We start from the raw sequence: 22315 nt of genomic DNA, 5'->3' as shown, positions 1-22315 counted from the left end.
GACCTTGGACATTCCCTTTGAGCTTTTGGAGGAATTATTTTGGAATTGGTTTTAACACTTCCTATTATCAATTGGTTCTGCACTAGCTGTTATTGAATTGGAAATTTTACATGATATTCCTAGGATGGAAGGTATAACACCCTCTATTTTGGGATAGTCAAAAGCATGTTATCTAATTCAAGATATAATTAAGACATGCTTCATCTTAATCCCCCTTATGGATATAGATTTCATGAGAACTACTTGTATAAGCACTTGATAAACTTTATAAATGCCAACTCCTTGTAAAATTTTCTCCTTGTTTATTTGTGGCTTTTGTGTGAGAGTGTGCATGTGTGCATGTGTGTGTGCATGCATGCGTGCTTGTATGCGTGCATGCACCGCCCATGCATTTGAAAGAATTGGATGAAGAATAGACAATGAAAATAACCTAATGGAGGATGAATTAAACTATGAAATCATGTTGGTGGAATAATGTATATTCAAAGTGTATAAAGGTTGTTCTTGTTGTAAAAACAGAAAGTTTATATGACTTGGTACTCATACTAAGCAAATTACAGGTTACATTAAATCCCTTAGGGATCCATCAATCTACTAAAAAACCTTGGAATCAGGAGTTATCTAGTACTAGTTAATTAATTTAAGGAGTTCTGTAAAAGAACCTGAGAATGAGAAGACCTTAGATGGGTTTTTTGCCAAGAAGCATACTCATTCTTAAAGGAAAATTTCTTAAACTTGAGCCTTCTTTAGTTTGCAAATGATAGGAAAGTTTTCCATCATGTTGTTAAATCCTTTGAGAGGAATGTTTTCATAGCAAAGAGCTATGTTAACATCAAAAATATTTTTGATTACACTTGGAATGTTGATAGCAAAATCTAATGAAGAACCCCAAAGGCTGACGTGGAAGATTTCATACAACTTCTCTTCATCTTTAGAGGATGGTTTCAAAGGAATTAGAGAACCTATCCTAATAAGATTGAAAGCCTAGAACACAAAGATTACTCTGTGAAGGAAAACATCTAGGGAAAGGTATCCTAGATTAGCAAAATCACACTTGTGGGCTCTTTCTAAAACTAAGGGAGATAGACTTGAAATACAAAGCAAGTTGGTTAGGTAATCAATACCACCCACCAAGCTTTTATTAAGCCATGAGCCATGTTTTGAAGATGGTTTTCTAGGTAAGGAGTGACAGTTTTTGTAGAAAATGCTAGTTATGCAATTCATCATAATATGGAATTCTTGGTCCTTGATTTTTTGTTCTTTGAGGGCCACTTCAATGTTAAGGTGGTTGGGAGAGAGATGTGTACGAGATTAGGAGGGACATGGTTAGAAATAATCTTTCTAAGATTCTTTTTAGGAATAATCTCTAACTTTGGAAGGGGTATAGTTAATTTCTTTAGCAACAATCTTTCTAGGTTTCTTTGTCAAGAATCATTTCTAACTCTGTAGTGATAAAGTGGAGAGTGAGAGGGAGAGAGAGGAGTGCACTTGAGATAGACTAACTGTATACACACTATGTTGGATTGAACATAATCATGAATATATACATGAGAACCCCTTAGGGTTAGGGTTAGGGTTTGCCCTTAATGCCCTTAAGGTATGGTGCAATTTACACCATCCTCAACACCCCCTCTTAAATTGCACTGGGTAAGTAGAGAATGAATGTACAAGATCTTTATGTGGATTTTGTTTTGTGCATATGATCACGTCCAAAACTAGAAAAGACAATTGAAAAGAATCAGAGTACTATGCGCATGTCGAGCACAGTGACTATGAAGCGGAAGCCTGTACAATGAGTACAACTTATTAGATCTTGTACATAATGCACATTTCCCTCTCCTAAGCTATTGGTCATCCTTTTCCTTTGGGAACAAAACCCAAAAAATAAGCTAAAGGGAAGAGGAAGGAAATCCAAATAGTAAGATGCCTGTCTAGATCAAAGACTGGTCGATCAAAAGATGACAACGTGAAGAATAGTGTGTATGGCTGCATGCCACACATGTCAAAGCTGAATATGTCTTGTGTCATAGTAGACTGTGTAGAGCTGTTCTATATAAGAGGCATTCAGATGCGAGGCTAATCAGTGTAGCCATGAAGATGTGATCCGATAGGTTGTGACAATCAACAATGTCACCAACCCAAAAGAACTGATAGCAATTGTATGCTCAACTGTCATGAGTTGAAGGTCATCTCATATGTGCATGGCTAACATCCATTGGTGTAGGATGTAGCATCTATCAAAGACTCAAGGTGCAGCCGATAGTATAAAGGCCTTGGAAGCCTAAAATACAACCGAGAAAACATAAGATATCTCTGAGGCATATGAGGTGCCGAATGTTGATGTCAGTATAGATATGTAATTCTAGATCCAACCACTAATACGTATCAAGTATGAAATGTATATGATATCCATAAGTGCAAGCTGAAACAATGAGCTTCCCTAGGTTGCACTATGATTGAACCTGATGACATCCACTGCGTCAAGGCATGACTACACTGACACATAAATATCCTCATGCTGAGGAATGATCTGCTAATCAAAAGAGGTGGTGATCACTCACTGGATCCAAGGGTGGTACAATGTGGCATGACTAAGTGGATGATGGAATGGCTTGAAGATTCATATGCTGATCAGTACAACTGATGGAAACTATGTCCAAAGATATGATATGCTCCGTACTAGAGGTGAAAGCATCGGTGATGGATGCTGGAATGGAATGATCTAAGGAGCCGGATGCACTATGGCATGTATCTTTGTATGCTGCTAGAGATGTGAGTATCTCATATTGAGGACTTACCTACTACTGAATAACTGCATGATCACTAGTAAACTCCTACTTTGTATCTGTACTATCTGTGCTGGCAATAGATGGAGTCAGATCCATGCATGAATGTGATGGCTGTACATCAGTAGAATCAAACTGTGATGATGTCATTGGGAGTGCCTCATGGTGGTGAAGGCTTACCACAAACTGTGCATGATAAAAAAGAGTAGGCTGATCCATACTAACATCTGAAACATTCTGCATCTAATCTCTCAAGACCAATGATGCTCAAGTTTGCATCATAAACTAGTACACACCTTGTGGTGATGAATGGTCAAAATAGGTTCCCTTTCCACTCATGGATCTCATCTAGAGTCATGGCTAGTGTATCATCAATTGTGTGATTTGAATAACTCCATGTTGGAGATGATTTGGTGCTCTGTGCAAGAGGTTTACCCATATACCATGACGAGAGTGTCTACCCATGAGAACACTATGTGAGAGCTGCCACTGGGGGCTTATGCTAAACCTATAAATATGTGAACCAAGTCATGTGATTGAAGAACAATTGTGTGCCAAGGATCAAGCTTGTAAAGTAAAGATGACAACTATATGTCGGAAGTAGCCCCAAGAGGCTGTACAAGGCTGATGTATGTGTGCAAGAACCAATGCTAAAAAATGGTCAATAGGTATGACTGTGAATGGGTGGCATATTTGTGTGCAAGATGTATGAAACAATCTTGAATCCGAGGAAAATCACTTTGTCAAGTGTCACACTAATGGACTGCCAAATACCGAGAGACTGAGCTGGTGTTAGATGTGTGAGTGTGTATACCAATGATAGAAGCGAATGGACTGACACCGTTGGGAACTGATTTGGTGATATAGCAATGGCTTACTTTGGCTTGGTGGAGTTTAATCTCCTCTATGGTTGTGCTATAGTCCAAAATTGTTAAACACTATTGGTCAAATTCCTATAACTAGACTTTATGCAAGTGCATTTTTGTACCAAGAAACAACAAAAAAATGATGTGGTTTGTAAAGGAGGCTTGTAATATCCTTACCATACTTCCAACCAAAAGTACTCATTTAATCATCTCCACAATCTACCACCATAATTAAATGAGCCAAGTTCTTCAAATAATACTTTTGAGAGAGCATAAAGACATTAAATTATTGATAAAGAGAAAATGAATAAAGGATTTACTACCTACCTTGGTCTTACCATTAAGCATGGTAATCATATCATTACATACATAGAAAATATTGATCATGTGTTGGTAAAAAATGTAAGCATGATTTACATGCAAATATATTGTTCTAAAATACATAAAAGGATTTTCAATTCTACCAAATACTACACTAAGTCAACTCCTCACTCCAAAAACCTATGCCATGAGGAGAGTGTTCATACCACTAAATGGAATGTTCTTACCAAAAGAGTCTTTTCCATATCTAGGTATCTAAGAGGGTGGAGGAAGAAAGCATCTCTAAGAATTTTGGGGCTTTTATCCAATTAGTAATTAGGAGGTGTTATCATTTTAATACTGGATCTAAGGTGATTCTGGATTACTGTGATTTCATCATAGGTATTAGAAGAAGTTAAGGTAGGGCCAAGTTTATTGCTTTTAAGTTCCTTGAGAGCATCAACCATATATTTTCTAACCTATTAGAAGGTGATCTATGCTAGATTAACTTTCGTGACTTGCCCATTAAACCAAGATAAGAGCAAGTTGAATACTAGGTTTGACAGGGGGAAGAGAGTGTCTACATAATTGAACTAGAACTAGATTGCATCATCAAACCAAACCATAGTGTCGTCACACTAGGTCTTGTAATTAGCCAGCTCCTATGCACATTTTATATGTGTTCATAAAACATTCCATACATTCTTAGCATAATAGGTATCATTGCCATCTAGTGAAAATCCTACATGTCCTTTAGTTCAAAAATCGATTGCTTTTGAAGAGGCGATTACATTGCTCCACCTCAATAATTCTAAAAGGGGCTTTGATAATTTAATTTTATTACCACGAGCTGGGTATCATGAAGGGCATTCATCCTATATTCCTCTAGGAGGTTTGCAAGAAGAAGTCATGATTCAAGTAGGAGGGGAGAAACGATAGCAAGATTATGAAGGGACCAAAGCTAGCCAAGTATATCAAGAAAGAAGCATGTCAAATAGAAGAACCTAATCCAAGGGTATGGTAGCATCAATGTATTGGATTCTCCCTGCACTCTCTATGAGGTGACTTACTAAATAGAATTTGCAATCATTTGGAATCCTTTTGAAGATTTTCCAAGAGTCCATGGGAGAAGTAAGACCTCTCTCCCATTGAAACCACTGTATATAGTGAGAGGTACCAAGGGTCTGCCATGTGCATCAAGTAGACTATCATTCCACATGATGGGATTCCTATTAATCTCTTCCAGAGATGAACATGAACTCTTTGAAGAGTACTCTTGAAGTTAGCCCAAGGTTTCAAGATAGCAACCATAAGAGGAGAAGAGTGAGCCCTATGATGATTTGAGGTAAAAATCCACCTGATACTATCCATCCAATCTCCACCTGTGGAAGGAGAGCAAGATTGCATGCAACTAATGAAAGAACCATTCTAAGGTTCTTGTCTTAGCAAGAGTTGTCTGAACACATAATAAAGCTCTACTCTCCAAGACTAAATTTATTAAATTGATGCCTCCTTCCCACGTGGGTAGGATCAAAGTCTCCCGACACTCTAGCTTTTGTGTCTACTAAATCATTTAGACCACTCTAAGAAAATTCCTTACCATCCTTTTGAGCTGAGTGATCCAGTACCTAGAATGGCACCAACAAAAGCAAAGAAACCATGCCATGGCCAACAATACTTGGTTCACCACCACCATGTTGGAAATAAGGTGAAGTTGGCTAAGCTCTAACTCAGCTCCAAAAAAAGAGTTTCCTCCTGATATATTCCAAGACCCCCAAAAAAGGAGTTTCCTATTTATACTCTCCAAAAAGTAGTCTCCTCTTGATACTCTCCAACTCCAAAAAATTACTACAAAGGAGAGATGCCCATACTGACCTAGCCACCCAAATATATTACAAAACCACTTTTTTGAATTCAAGTGAAACCAAAATCAGCCCCCCAACCTAGAGTGCCCTGGTCATTGATCCAAAGGCCATTGAATATTTGGATTAATTCCAATTAAGTGCAACTATTTTCAAACAAAATAAATTCAATGTTGCTCTGAAGGAAGTGAGGTTTTGTGGAGTGGCATCTAGGAAAATAGTAGTCTCATCATCCATCTCACTATCCAAGAGCTCCTCATCTTGTCTCAAGGAGAGCCTTAGCCAATAACATCTTCTTGAGATCTCAAAAATATGCTCATTGCTTCAACCATGAATAAATATAGGAAAGAGATAGGAGGGCATCCTTGGTGAGCTGATTTAGAAATCCCCTTTCTCCTCCAATAGGCAATTGGTTGTGGGATAATTTGTATAAAGAGGAGATGCCTCTAATCCAAGCATATGAGAATCCAAAGTGTAGAAGAGTACCCTCCAAAAAACCCAAATTTACTCTAGCATAAGCTTTCTCAAATCCAAGAGCAGAATGGCACATCTTTGGCCACTTTGCATGGCCAAATGTGAAGCCTCCCAAACTAGGAATATATATTTAAAGATGCCTCCTCCCTAATTCCTTAGCCCTAAACAAATCCCATCTATATACATGGACGAGGTCTAGAAGGATGGGTTGCAAATGCAAATTGATGGCTTTGGCTACAATTTTATAAAAACTACTCAAGATTACATTTTTGTAACCCCATTTTGGGATAAGATGATTGAGACCCTCTTTGAACAAAGTGGGCATAAAACCAGAGTCCCAAATGTCCTCCAGGGCTAAGGTAACATGGTCCCCAATCATGTCCTAAAAAGCAATGAAGAATGGGGGTGTCAACCCATCTAAGCTTGTGCACTTGCCCTTGGGCAGGGCAAGAAGTACAGTCCTAAATTCTAGGTTGGTGAAAGGAGCATCAATTGATACTTTTATATCTGTTTTCACCAATGTTGCAATACACTACTGCACTCTATAATGGGCATCATACGTTTGGATCTACTGAAAAGGAGGGATGCACAAAAACCTATAGCTATGCATGGGATAGCATCAAGATTTGTAATGAGGACCCTATCTGAGTCAATCAACTGCATTGGTTTCAAATGCTAGAATACCCTACCATGTGGCATCATGGTAGATGTGTCTGGATCAGTTGAAAGGATGGATGCAAAGAAACCTATAGCTATGCATAGGATGGCATCAATACTTGACATGAGCACCCTATCTTAGTCAATCAACTGGGAAACACTTTCTCTACTATGCACAGAGAAAAAATGCTTCTTGAACCCCATTTGTATCCAAAAGGACGCAAGACTGTAAAAGGCATACTCTACTCTCTCAAGACATTAAAAGGCATACTCTACTCTTTGGTCTAGCAAAGTCTATTGATGAGCCCTTGCTGCAAACAAGGTGCTCCTGAATCCTATCATCTGTAGGTCATTTTTTCTCTTCCCTTTATAGGGTTGCAAGCTTATGTCTAAGGCCAATCTTGCATCTAAGAATATTAGCTCTTTTGGTACTAATGAGGGACATTATGATAAAAGTCACTAATACCAAAGAGTGCTACTACCACAAGTGAAGAAGATCCCACTCCACCTTGTAAATGATACACCCAAATCTGCAACACGTACTTTGTGAGGCCCTCCTTTGCATACAATCCATCTAGAATCCTGATACTGGTAGAGTGTCATTTCATCTGAGTCTAAAAAGTCAGCATAACCACTGGAACTAGTTTAGAAGTAGAGACCCCTGGTGCAATGTATATTGAACCACCTCTATTTGGTGCCAAATAAAAAACATAAAACCTATCTATCCATCTTTTCAACCAAGAGAATAGGAGCAAATGCAGCAAAGCAGAAAGACATCATCTCTCCAAGCAACTTTGCCATTGGACTAAAAGTGAATGGCATCTCAAGCTGCTTTCTCTAGCGAATGGATGCCACCTTCTCTCACCCCTTTTTGTCTGAAGGCAACTCCATCATGTTGAAGCCACCTCTAATAGTCTCGAGATAAATCTCCTCAAGAAAAGGACATGGTCCTTTCTATTATTGGAGGCATAAGGTTGAGAAGACTAGCCTTACATCCCCCAATCAATAGAATGAAGGTATAACAACACCATGTGTTGTGGAAAATATAACGACACCATTTATGACCATGAGGAGAAGAAAGGAATTTGATACTGAATTGCATGTTCAACCGGAGTGCCCAAATTAGGAGACCTAACAATATGACTTGAGATAAGTTTACATGACTTTGGGCAAATCTAGCATCTAGTTTGTGTTCCTTGATAGAAAGAATATCAATGGAGTCCCTCAATAACACATGGATGGAGTTGACTCCTTATGGCGAGAATGAGGCACACCACCAAGTCTTGGTATGTTCCAACTAACAATCCTCATCATTAGGAGGACATAGGGTAGAACACCTTACCCAACCTATGATGGCAATAACTACCTCTTGAGTAGAAGATCTCCTGGACTAATGTAGAGGGAAATCCACATGGGAAAGAGCCACAACACTTATGGAGGATGATGCCCTATCAAAAGGAATGCCAATAACTATGTTGCCATAACTAGAGGGTACAAACTCCATCTCTCCAAGGTCTACAAGGGGAGATAAAGAGTTTCTCCAATGGCAAGAATGTAATAGAGTGCCTAGAATACTTGTTTGTAAGCATGAGGAAGACACAGGAACCACACCTTCACTTGATCAATGAAGGGAGACTAAAGAGTTGAAGGTGGAAGGGGGTTGCTTGTTCAATGGACTAGGGCCTTTAAGAGGATCTAGGGGAGCTACATTAATGGCTTCATCAAATGCTGGGCCTGGAGCATCTCTAGTAATGAGACCAAATGGGGCCATGGGCATCACTAACCACAACCAAAAGTTGGATATCACTAGCCTCAATAGGTGAAGTGTTTGAGGCAAGAGAGATGCCCTCTTGATTTGCAGGTGGAGGAGGAGCAACAACTCCAACTACAACCCATTTGTGAGCACGCATCCACTGCAGAACAAGCAGTTCGTGCAACAAGTGTTGAATGCATTGCTAGTGACAGATGTGTAGAAGATGCCATAGTCCTCTGTGTCTCGCAGACCATAAGCTTTCTTGGGCATTTGCTTCTTCTTTTGAAAATCTCTAGAAAAGTACCCAAATGTGTTTTAGATCTAGCACTGATCCTACATACCTACTATCTCTACTCCTTGTAAAAAAGAGAGAGTTATCTCGTCATTGGAGCATAATGTGGTCATTTGAAATGTTAGGATAAAAAATAATGACCCTAACCCTAGGACCCTCTTAGGCTTGATTTCCTTTGCTATGGAAGAAGGAAAACTCAGGAGGGGGGGAGGGGGGATCTCTATTACTTGCCCAACACGTGTTTCGATCGTTAGCAAGAAGTCATTGGTAGACCTGAGGCAAACTAAGGAATCTAATAAAAAGTGAAGTAACTCATCTTTCCTCCTCTTCCAAATCAAAATCAAGGTGAAGGGGGCAAGAAATACCATCCGAGAACCAAGTGCCAAGGCACTTGTCTATAGTGCTATGCTGGCAACCTTTGGAGAGTCCAAAACCACAAGAAAAAATTAATAAACAAATGTCTAAAAGGCAAGGGGAGATGTCTGAAGGTAAAATAGAGAGAATATGGTCCCTGGCCTATGACCTAGAAGGGTGGGACCCATGGACATGTGCAAAGAGAGTGGTGAAGTTTTCAACCTCCACATCCTTCTTGAGCTGCAATAGCCGATCTTTTGAAAAAATAATGGTTGTTGTAGCTAGTGGAAGTGGTCGAGGATTGCTAGAATGGAGATCCATTCAACAATAAAAAAATGAAAGGCTATGACTCAAAACCCCAAGAAGATTCATTTGTTGTTTTCCTAAGGCTCGAGAGAGGGTAAAGCTAGAAAGACAGCTAAAGGTAGGAAAGGGGATGAAAGCTAAGAGTAGGGAAGGTATTGAAAGGCATAGATGTAGATAACAAGGAAGGGTTGAGGGAGAGGAAGAATCTTAGAGTAAGAGGAGGGCCTCAGGGAGAGGGATGGGGGATAAGAGGCAAAGGTAAGGGCTAAGGGAAAGGGACAAGTTGAGAGAGGAAAGGTAGGGAGAGAGGGGCTGCTGAGCTAGGTACTCTGATAATTGTCTCAGATTGGCATCCTTAAAATCAACCTATTGAAGCACAAATCTACTGCTAATGATGGCACAAGCCCTAAAAGAAATGGAAATTTTGGAGTTGCAAACAAGCTGCAACTTACACCTTCTCTTGATCTAAAAACAGAGCTATACCATGTGAAAACGAATTTGTCATTGAAAAGTGAAAGTCTGTGCTGAAATGCAGTTTGTTGGTGCAACTTATTGGCTTGTTGGGATTGTTGATTTTGCTACTCTAGAAGTTGATAAATTGTTTTGGAGGTAGGTAGAGGAGGTCTTCCTTGACCTTGAAACTTGAGGCAACTAGGGTAGCAATTTTTTGGGTGTGAGTAACAGAAGTGTGGCGCGACTTTTAAATAACTTGGAGTAGCAAGTTGCTCGGGTGAAGGATGGAGGTAGGCGATGGGGTAGAGGGGTAGCAAGGGGAAAGAACTAGCGGAGTAGGAATATAAGAAACAAAAACAATGAGGATGTTGTCTACAGTTTAATACCTTCTTTCTATATTGAGTATAATAATATGATACCTATTGAAAATAGTTTTTTTGTTGCTCGGCTGTAAATTTCAATAGGCAATATAATACCTATTAAAATTTAGAGCCTAGCAAGAAGAACATTATAATCAAAAGATATATACATACTTAGACCCAAACAACACATGCACCTTTCTTGACTAGTCCTTCCTTTATCCTCCACTCTTACTCAACTCTCCTTCTATAGCCATTCATTATGGCTTGATGAAGTGTATGAGTTTTCTTAATTCTCGTTTGACTTTGGCATTTTATCATGTGTGAGCCAACAAAATGACATAATGATGTGAATCTCCTTATAACTTTTTATTTGATTTGTATAAGATGAGCTAGTTCTTATCTAATACCTAATAGTCGAATGAGGGGCTAGGCTATAAATTTTAATAGGTATTATCGTGAACCTTAATTGTTGCATGGTTGTTCTCAAATCTACCCAAGAAATTAACAAATACCTAGCTAAAAAGGAATTCATTGATAAGGGTCACTACTAACCAACACAAGTAATCAATGTATTCCAAAAAGGCTATACAAAAGCATCCAAATCTAAACCCCACAGAATATGAGCATGCAAGTCAGGATACCCAAGTAAGAGCATCCAAAATGGAATAACAAAATGTCAACACACTAGCTTGAACATAGCTCATCATGGAACAGACAATCTAGGTGCAAGCAGCCTACACTAAGATATATGCAAAAGTATAGCATGCGACAAGTTTAATTGATTAGAGCTTGGGTTGCAATCCATACCCATACTCATTAGAACCAAATGAAACCATGGTATGTAATGAACCAAGGGAAATCAAATCCCTCTTATTTTTCAATTATATAGTAGCTTGAGGATAATCCAAATTCCATCCCCATTCAATATTTTATCTGGTTAGTAACTCTAATGATATAAAACAATATGGCATAGAACATAGATTATAGATTTCAATAGAACCATTCATTCATGCTAAGATTTCTTAATATTTGTGCAATTTTCTACCCCCATGAGTACTAGTGCTATCCATCGACAATTCAGTCGTGGTGCCTTCTCATCATTTTTATGAAATTTATGCAACAAAATACAAAAAAATACTAACTCTTCTAGAATACACACCCCTTTATTATACTTTAAAATTGTGAATCCCCCATGAGTACTAGTGCTATCCATCGACAATTCAGTCGTGGTGCCTTCTCATCATTTTTATGAAATTTATGCAACAAAATACAAAAAAATACTAACTCTTCTAGAATACACACCCCTTTATTATACTTTAAAATTATGAATCAAAACATGGTAAAATATACCCCTTTATTCTTTTGACTTGTATGATAGAAAATCCTAGCCAATTTAGTAGGAAATCTCAACTAGACCCAAAAGCAACCTATCCATAACAACAAATTCTAACAGCCATTAGATTCATTGCAAACGAACACATGAAATGAAAAATCCCATTAACTTGTGTGTAAGATCTAGATGTAAGTAATTGTAGGACTAAACCATCTCCAAGCCCTTTCTCTCAAATTTGATTATGATTTGTTTGTGTCATGTCTCAACGATCTTGATTTGTGTTTTGGAAATATTCACTTGCATGCTCAAACAGTGGAAAACTTACTTAAGGCATACCAACTTGTGTCAACTCTATCCTGAAATGACTAGCATTGCATCTTGGCATATTTGGAGGGCCAAGTGTACAGAGGTGATGGAGGGTTCTCAAGTTCACCCTTCCCAGTCCATGGCTAGTATATGGATTAAGACACTGATGGCCATCTAGGCGAGCATGCAGGGATCCTCCAAAGTAGCTACAGCTAGGAGAGATACTTTTTTCACAGTTTGTAGAGGACATCCTTTCTTCTTTGAGTCTCCTTCAGGGTTGAGGTGGCATTTTTAGCCTCCACCTTGGATTTTTGTTAGCTCTTTTTGAGCTAGTTTTTTTCTCATGATGTACTCCCACATTAGAGCTTGCTCTTGTGGTTTTCATTCATACTTAATGAAGTAATATTTATGAAAAAAAATGACTAGTAGGGCCCTCTTTACTAAAAGGAGTAGAATAAATTTGATAGCCTCCAATAGATTCCTAGGTATCTAAATCGATATTGGATGAAGATGAACCATCAACATCTTGGTTTAGGTTATTATACCATACCATACCCAATGCAAATGTATCTTGAACAAAGATGAACAATCAAACTATTAGGAAGTTCTTGTACCATGTCATACTTAGTCGAAATAGCATAAAAGGCATCCATAGGAGGCACAATAATTAGTGCCTATAGTATTATTGGTATATGACTATGAGAATACAAAACTAGCTCAAGTAGAATCCATTCATCAATCCACAAAAATTGAATACTGTTATAACTATTTGCAAAGGATCTTATGCATTATAGAAGAATACCTCTTCCTTATAGGGGGTAACATATTTTCAAGAAAACAGTAGGTTCATAATCATCTTAGTTTTACAGCTACCCATATGAATGGAAAGGGATAAAAAGCGCTAGCCCACTAAAAAGACATGATGAATCTTTTTTATATTGAAGATGCTATCAAAAATCCGTTTATCATAAGCCAGCGCCACAATATTTTTCTAATGGAACTGGTATAGTTTGCAAAAAAATAATGGGGTAGCTGAGATCAGTAATATTAGTGACAATAATGGAGTAGCTGAGATAAAGTAATTTGAAAAAAATAATGGAGTAGTTGAGATAAAGTAATATTAGTAAAGCTAAAGCCAATGTGAACCTACAATATGCTATAATAGATAAGCAAGATGTTACTTGAGAAAAAGGAAGTGAATCATTCAACAATTTTGATTGGGCAAGGTAAGTGATACTATCATAGGAGTCACTAGAAAGATCTACCAATTGTAAGAGAGAACCCTAGTCAAAAGACATAAGATCTACTAATTTATACATGAAGCATAAACCAATCCAGTGGTGGTAATCACGTAACGAGTCATTGAAAAAATCTATCGATTGTAAGAGAGAACCCCTAATTGCAAGCTACATTTGCTTAAGAAGTCGTAGATAAGTCTACTAATGTATACAACAAACATAAACCAAACCAAACCAATGGAAATTATAGATACACAATATAGAATCCCCTTTTTGGAGCCATCCAAGCAACCTAAGACCATAAAAACATGATGAAAGCAAGAAACCTGGGTAGTGCTCATGGATACAAAGTCCTCACATGTCATGGAAGCTATAGTAAGTGGCATCACCTCTTCTTTAGAGAGTGAGGGTTTACTAGAGGAAGTGAATACAAAAATGAAATACTATAGAGAAGCCAAATCAATATGAACCCCAAACCAAAGCAATTGAAAATATAAATCAAAATAATGAAGAGGAGACAAATAGATATGAACATCAAGCCAAGCAATAGATACTGATAGCATGCCACCAAAATCCACAATGCTTTAGACATATTCTTGCATATCCACATAGAGATGACCAATAAACAATGAAGAGGCAAGAGTAAGTAATCCATCTCAACAAGTAGGAGAGATATCATGATAAGAGAATCCAAAATTAGAGTTTCTCTTAGGTCCAAGAAACGAAGGCTGACAAAAACTAATCCATTAAAAGGCTTAGCAAGCCTTTCATCTTAAGCTAAGAGAGGAGGAAAATTACATAACATATCACATTTAATCTTAGCCAAGAGAAGAGGTTTAGCAAGCCTTTGAATTAAGCCAACATAGGGGGAAAATCACATAATAATAGTATCTTATCTAAGCATGGAAAAAGTAAGAAAACTCATGTGAAATGTCTACATGTGTACAAGGAGTATGAAAGGCACTAATCTAGAAGTAATGAAAGGCACTACTCTAGAAGTTATGGTGAAGTATAGATTTCTTTCATTACAAAGAGAGGGCTACCACATGCCCTAAATTTGTACTACAACTTCTAAGCTTCTCCAAAGCATGGTTCGCCTTCCCTTGCCCTACCAACCCTATATGGTGAATTATAGGCCTACCCCCCAACCCTAAAAGAGGTCCACCAAGTAGCTATCCTTTCTACTCATTTTTAGATTTGCTCTCCATCCCCAAAACTAGACTATGACATCGGACTCTACCATGCTACTCAACCCTAAGGAATCTCCACCAAGTAGTTATCCTTGCTACTCATTTTTTAGCCTCTCTTGTGTCTTCTATTACTATCCTTGAATATCTCCCACCTCATTATATTGCTAAGCACAATCTTCATCCTACTTGGACTCATCCTTGTGTGACTAGCCACACCCCCTTCTTGGACTCATCCGCGCTAAGCACAATCTTCATCCTTTTTGGACTCATCCCCATGACTACTCACACCACCTTCTAAGTGGCCTTTGTGATGTAATTGACTACCTCACTTATCAATGCAACACATGACACAAAAATGCTACCAAGGTGACCATGTTGGCCTGTAGTATGGAAGGTGTCAACAAATTCCCTACCTCATATTCTTAGACCTTTTCTTCTCTCACTCCATATCTCACATCATTACCTTGATTAAAAGGATTGAGCTTGTAGAGAACTGATTTTACCTTTTCCTCACTACTTCTTAGCTTGTCTATTGACGCTCGAGTTTGCTCACCTCTTTGGACCTAGTGACCCAGTACTTGGTGATCGGTACATGCATGGTGCCTGGTAGGAAGATGACCTCTCTTGCACTTTGAGATATAGTTGGTAGGATTTTCTACATGTTGCTTGCTTATAGAATCACATCAAGACTAATGGGGGGAAAGGTCTACAAAGTTGCTTGTATTAGTCAATAAGAAAAACTATTACTAATAGCTGGGGCTATAGACACCAAAACCCACTCACACTATGGCTCAAGATGGAGCACTCACTCAACAATAGGACGACTCACCACTCACAAGGCAATTAGCAAGGGGACCATCCGTACAAACTCATTCTATATAGTTCAGAGGTTTCTCCTACCAAAAGTGGTTCTACCAAATGCATTCCTATTTCCCACCCAGGTGGAACCTCTTTGAACCAATATCTCCTATTAGACCTACTACTTTACAACTTGATGCTTGTCCTTGCCATCCATAGTTTTGTCGCTTGGAGACGCCCATCACTTGGTTGTTCGTTAGTGTGACCAGGGTGCCTGGTTACCTATTTCTTGGGTCGAGTTCTGGTTGATCGAGGGTCAAATACTTTGCCTCAGCTTTGCTTCATTCATGTCCACACGAATGTCAAACACTTCAAGAGCTAGCATACATGAATTGCTCTCCTCAAAGTTGAAAGATCTGGGAGCCCTAAGGTAACATTGTCGACGTCTTTTCTCTTTATGAGAAGAAGAAGATTGCTAGGATCCAGTAGACTACAAACAAGGTAGAGGTGGAACTGCAGTGTCCCCTGGCAAAAGTTATGCCCGAAGTGGATCTTCATGGTCAGGTGCTAGTGGTGGAGGCCAACGGTATAGAGTGTTAATGCTGAAGTGGGATGTTGAAGAGTAAAGTACAGAAGACAAACAAGACAAAGTGTAGAGGCTTATGCATCCCAAATACTTCTTTTAACTTGCATGTTGCAACAGGTCACTAGCATCATCATTAAGTACGCAGTAACTGTAGTATATCGATGTGTGAATCTTGTACTAATCCCATGATCTGCGATAATTAGACTACCATTAAGACCACTAATCTTTGAATAAGTACATGGTAACTACAGCATATCGATGTGTGAACGCCGCATTGATCCTATGATCTGCCAGAATTAGACTATCGTTAAGGCCACGAAGCTTTGTTGAATGTTGAATAAGATGATGTGACTGCATGGAAGACCAAGGTGTAGCCACCAAGTAGCTACGAGCTTAGTATGGAATTAATCTACTACCATTAAATGGTTCGAGGATAACTTGGCCTTTGAGATCCTCCAATTGGACTATCCCATTGTCAAAGACTTCAATAATCCTATACATCCCATCCCATCCAAGTTTGAAATTAGATTTGATAGGACCCAACATGGCGTTGTACAAGAGAACAAGCATCCCTTTTTTTAGATGCATGGGTTTGATGTGTCTGTCATGTAAGCTTTTCTCCGATGTTGAATTACCTATTGAGACCAAGACGTCCAAAGATTAAGTTCATCCAACTCAACAAATTGGTGTAGCCTTTTTTGTATAGGTTCTTGCTCACCAAGATGATGGTAAACCGGAACCCTAAAGCTTGGAACTTGAAATTTTAATGGTAATACTGCTTCCAGACCGAATTTCATGTGGAAAGGCGTAACATTAGTTGTTACCTTATAGTTTGTCCATCGGTAGCCTATCATGCTGCATGTAGCTTGGTGTCCCAATCACACCTGTGTGTGCTTGTTGTTTTGGTAGTCTTGTTGGAGGATTCAACTTGGCCATTGCACCGAGGGTAATATGTAGTGGTAACATGGTGCATTACCATAAATTCCTTGGTTAAGGATTCAAACACTTCATTCATAAAGTGGGTTCCTTGAATTCATAGCCAGTATGGGATGACCAATGGAATTGGAGAGAGGCTTTAGAGAATCATATGCATCGACAAGCTCGAGACAGGCAAGGAATTGGTGGTGAGCAGAGGAGAGTTGTTCCTAGATACCACATATACACTAGGAGTGAGCCAATTTTGAGTGTCATCCAAGAAGGATTGTGCCTTTCAATAGGGAGAAACTTTTCAGGCACTAGCAAGAAGATTCCAAGCAATCATCCACAAAGAGTCTCCATTTTGGGGAGTCTATCATGTCACAACACAGATTGAGCTATGAGCACGATTCTCTAAGCCGACACTATGAATCAAGATCTGAATTTAGACACATTTCTAGTAGAGAACGATGATAAGTTTCTATACACGTGCAGAAGCAGAAGACCAACATAGTCATGACCGATGGGACTTGGAGTAGAGTCATGTTAGCATAACATCACGACGACTGTCCCCATCGTCGAGATGTAGGACAGTTAGCCCTACTCCTCCATCCTCTAGTCATCGAACACCAAGTCCAATACCGGTATGAAGTCATCATATTGTGGCATCACTATAGGCGTCCTATTGGGCCATCAGTCTTACACCACCATCCAAACATCGAACACTAAGTCCGACACCAATACAAGGATGTGGCCATACGCGTCACTAGCAATCAAGGCCAACAATATCAAAGGTTTTAGTGGCCACCCAACGAATGCCAGCTTCGTCTCATCAAACAACCAAAGCACACCGCCACAAGGATGTCCATACAAGAGAATGTCACCATGGAGATGGCACCCAAGCTAAGGAGGTAGCAAGAAAAACCCAAGTTGCTCACTATCAAGACTAAACTGGTTACTCCCATAAAAGTCAAATTCTAGGATTTCAAAGGGACGAAAGATGAGGATCTCTACAGTCATTTGTAGAGTTTCTTGTGAGTTTGCCATATCAATGGTGTAGTGGAAAAGGAAGAGTATATGAATTACTTCCTCTACACATTGGCAAAGATAGTTGAGTGTTGGTTTAACCAATTTCCTGTTGGATACTTCAAGGATTGGCAACAAATGTCAGAAGCTTTTTTGAAGAGATTCCAACAGGAGATCAATGAGGAAGATGTCCGCACTAAACTCAGCAATACTGATGCAGAAGAAATACGAGTCCATCCAAGATTTTGTGCTCCAACAACGAGCTTTAATTAATCAGCTCAGTACACCTCCAGATGATAAATCATTGTGAGCTTGGTTGCTTGGGGCTGACCCAGATTGATCTTAAATCTCCAGAAGATTTGTTGAACCGAGCTATTGCATTAGAGAAGAAGAAGCCCAAGAAGACGACAGAAGCAAGTGATGATGAGGATGCCTCAACTAAGCCGGATAAGCTGAAGTCCACTATGAAGAAGGTCTTGAAGGAGATTGGTTACCAAGAAAAGCCAAGTCAAGAAGAGAAGTGGTGTAACAATTGCTCCAAGAAGGGACACACAGAAGATGATTGTAAGACAAGGTACTATGCAATTTGTTTCAAATGTGGACATGATGAATCTACTTGCTGGTATGCTAAGCAGAAGCCACTAGAAGTGAATCAAGTTGAGTTCGAGCCTAAAATAAGGAGTCATGACCACCAAAACTAGAGCAAGGCAAGGGTAAAGGTAAAAATGGAAAGGATAAAAGTCAAGGACATTCACAAATCTATTGCTACTTCTATGCTGGCAATCACACGAAGGCCGGATGCCCTTTTATGGTAGGAGCATTTGAAATTGTTCCACAATAAGAAAGAAAGGTGAGAAGTTGACTTGGGATGCCTAGCAATTCTAGTTGATCTCCCGAGCTTAGTCAATGCAATGACTCGCTCACAACACATTACTGACGTCGAGGAAGATCAGCCTTACGAACAGGTGATCTTAATTCAAAATCTCAAAATAGATTGCCTCCTGAATTGCTTGGGAATTGAAAGGGAAAGCTCCAGCACTGGACCTACCTCCTGATTTGGGTAAGGTGCCACTAGTAGACAATTTGGCAAAAGCCTCAACAAACCAGTCTTAGGCAAACCAAGTTTTGACAGAGAACCAAGTCCTGAAATGACTAAAGCATGGGAAATTTTCCAACAATTGAAGGTAAGTCTCATTATAGCATAATTACTGAAGACTATACCTTATTCATGGATTTTCTATTGCAACAGCTTCAAGCTAAACAGGCCACTCTCAAAATCGTGGATTCACTAGCTGCTATTCCTATCATTGATATCCCGATGGTAGATGACCAAGTTCCTATGATTACAGTAAAAATCAAGAAGCACAAAGTCTTAGGCGTGATTGTCAATGGTGGTTCCGGAGTAAATATTATCTCTGCAGCTATGGTGAATAAGTTGCAGTTCAAGAATATGAAACCATCTCCATTTTGAGTTTGAATGGCTGATCAATGCCCTATGGAGCCTCTAGGTATGCTTTTTGATGTTGTTTTCACTATTGGTGGCAATCATTATACAGTGAGTTTGTTGGTTAATCCCATGGAAGAGAACGCATATCCTCTGTTACTTGGAAGACCCTCGTCGAAAAGTGCCAAGGTGTTGCAAGATTGGGGAACCTATTTGATGACAATTAAAATTGGTGAGAAAGAAATTCATATTCCGACCAACCCTGCTTAAGAGTTGTAGACCTCAAGAATTGGAAGTCAAGGATTTGTTTCCACAAGGTGTTGACACCTTCTAGATAGCTGCTAACCTCAAATCTCAAGCAAAAGATTAAAGAAGAAAAGATAACAGCACATTAAAACTTGTATCCCAATAATTTCACTCAGGACGTAGTTGGGAAAGGGATGGTACTCACCCACAATTCACCATTACTCAGTTAGGTTCTGAGCAGTTGCTTCCAGAGCCAACTCAAGAACTAAATCTGGGATCAAGATAGAAGCCCAAAATGGTAGTCATCAGTGCCTATGTCATTGATGATTACCTTACTGAAGTTGAGTCTGTTCATGCTGTATAAAAATGTTTTTGCATGGAGATGTACAAATCTAAAGGGAGTTTATGCAAAAATTTGTCAGCACAAAATCCCTCGAGTCCGTGATGCTATGGCCATCAAACAACAGAGGTATAGAATGAACTTGAATCATGCAAAGCAAGTCAAAGCCGAGTTGGATAAGCTCATTCAAGCAAGTTTCATCTATTCAATTGACATGAGTGATTGGCTTTTTCCTATTGTGGTAGTACCTAAGAAAAATGGGAAACTCCTAGTTTGTGTGGATTACAAGGAGGTGAATTCCCAGGCTGTAAAAAACCCTTTTGGTGCTAGATCCTGAGCCCCAGGTGGAAGAGGTACCAAATTTTGTGGATGTTGGTACTCAGGCGTCTCCCCCTCAATTCGTGGAGTAGGAATTAATAGATTATGCTTATCAAGAGGATCCTAATTTTGAGGAGATCGATCCTTATGAGAGTACACCCAAGTGCTCTTCGAACGGATCCGAGCCATGATAGATGTCGCTCATCCCAGGCCTTTAATTTTTTACAGAGTAAGTGGGTGGACATGACAGCCCACAATATCTGGTTCTAGTCAGCATTTTTGGATCCGAATTGTGACCCAATAAAGGAGGTGCCGCACTATAAGTGGGCAACCAGTGCATTTGATGTAGTAGTTTTGGCATTGGCTATAAAGCAACATGACACTTTTGTGACTCAAAGGGGAGAAATTGCACATTATCTCATCAACAATCCACCCCCGAGCATGTCCCAGCTGCCTACTTACTTCGCCCAAGATTTGCGCCTCATGGAACAACTGCTCGATAACGCACTTACAGAGGCTAAAACATACCTTCTGCATATTAAGCAAATGTGCTAACCTTCCTATGAAAAGTGGCTTCGGCCAGATAACAGGGTGTTTTGCTAATACTGGTTTGCAAACCGAGATTGGTTGCACCCTGATCTTGGTTGGATTGACGCTTGGGAGCATTCTCCAATAGTATCCCCAGTGGATATAATATGAATCTACCCATGGCCACCTGAGTCTCCAACATACCAAACAGAATACGAGTGGCATATTCTTGGTATCTCCCCATGGCCTACTCCACCCTAATAGTCACCTCCAAGGGAGCCACCTAAGCAACAAGTTGAGGGACAAGCCAATCTAACATCAAGGAGAGAGAATGTGCCAGAGGTCACCCAAACCACAACGAGCCATCATCCCCACACAACGAAGAACTCCCTCACCTAAGCCACATATATAATACCAAGATTCTCCACACAAATGACACTTGTCTAGCCAAAAACATACTATTGGGGGCACTCTATCCTTTGGGCAACGACTAGAATGAGTAGGCACGACGAGCAGTGAGGACACAACTCGAAGGTTAGTCAAGGTGAGTGTTAACTTCTGGTTAACAAGGGACTCGGGTTTGGTGATTCAATAGTTAAGGTGGCAGGCAAACAAAAAGCAGTAGATGATCCAAGCGATGGTGTTGACGTCGATTGCCAAAGACTCAAGAGCAAGACAGGATTCCAAAAAGAGCAAGACAGGATTTCTATAGATATACAATTCAATTGTAACAAAGAGTAGTGAGTAGTCGGTGTGAGAGAGAGACTCTCAGCTAGTTGAGGCATAGAGAGGGTGAGTTTGGGTGAGCTAAAGAGTGAATATTGTAACTAAGCAGCGCTACAAGTTGTTGTATACAAATTACTCTTTGTAATACAATTGAAATTGGACTCCTACATTCACTTCTTTCTTTCCACTCAAGCAATCTTTGCCTTTCTTCATATAGTTTGCCTACTTGGTGTGTGAACCTTTGTTAGTCTCTGACTTTCATTTCTTTGAAGAAAAACATTAACCTAAATCATGAATCAAGGTGAAGTTAAAAGCCTTAGGCGGTTATAACTTAACTCTCTAAGATCTGTCATATTTTGCAGTCCACCTATGAATGACTCCAATTTCTTCGAGTAGCCTTGTATCTTTGTAATTCACCTACAATACCTTCATAAGACTAGAATATATGCAAAATCTTACAAATTAATATCCTTTTAATGAAACAAACCAAAGAACAAAGGAGAGAAAAAGAGACCAAGGGAAGAAAAGAGTTTATAGAAGTCAATTATTAAGATAAACAACGGAAAAAAAACTAAGCAAAGCTACACTAATGTTCTCATCAGTGCTCAAGAATAAGCTCCATCTGGGTTTGAAAATTTCTAGAATCTCTTAGTGATTGCCAGCTTTCTGAATGGCTTTCTGTTGATCAATGACTGTGAGCTTTTTAATATATCTTTGCCCCAGCCCATGAAACGTCTTCATTAATGTGAATGGAGGACATGAAGAGCTGCATGACAGTCACACAAGAGCTATGGAAACTGGGATCCCCCTCAGTATCATAAGAAAACATCCAGACGGTTTTGGAAATGTGAGTTGC

The sequence above is a fragment of the Dipteris shenzhenensis genome, chromosome 19, assembly GCF_047967505.1.
Source record: "Dipteris shenzhenensis isolate YYH24624 ecotype China chromosome 19, Dip_SZ_1.0, whole genome shotgun sequence".
In the NCBI taxonomy this organism is placed as follows: Eukaryota; Viridiplantae; Streptophyta; class Polypodiopsida; order Gleicheniales; family Dipteridaceae; genus Dipteris; species Dipteris shenzhenensis.
Note: the sequence above shows the minus strand (reverse complement) of the source record.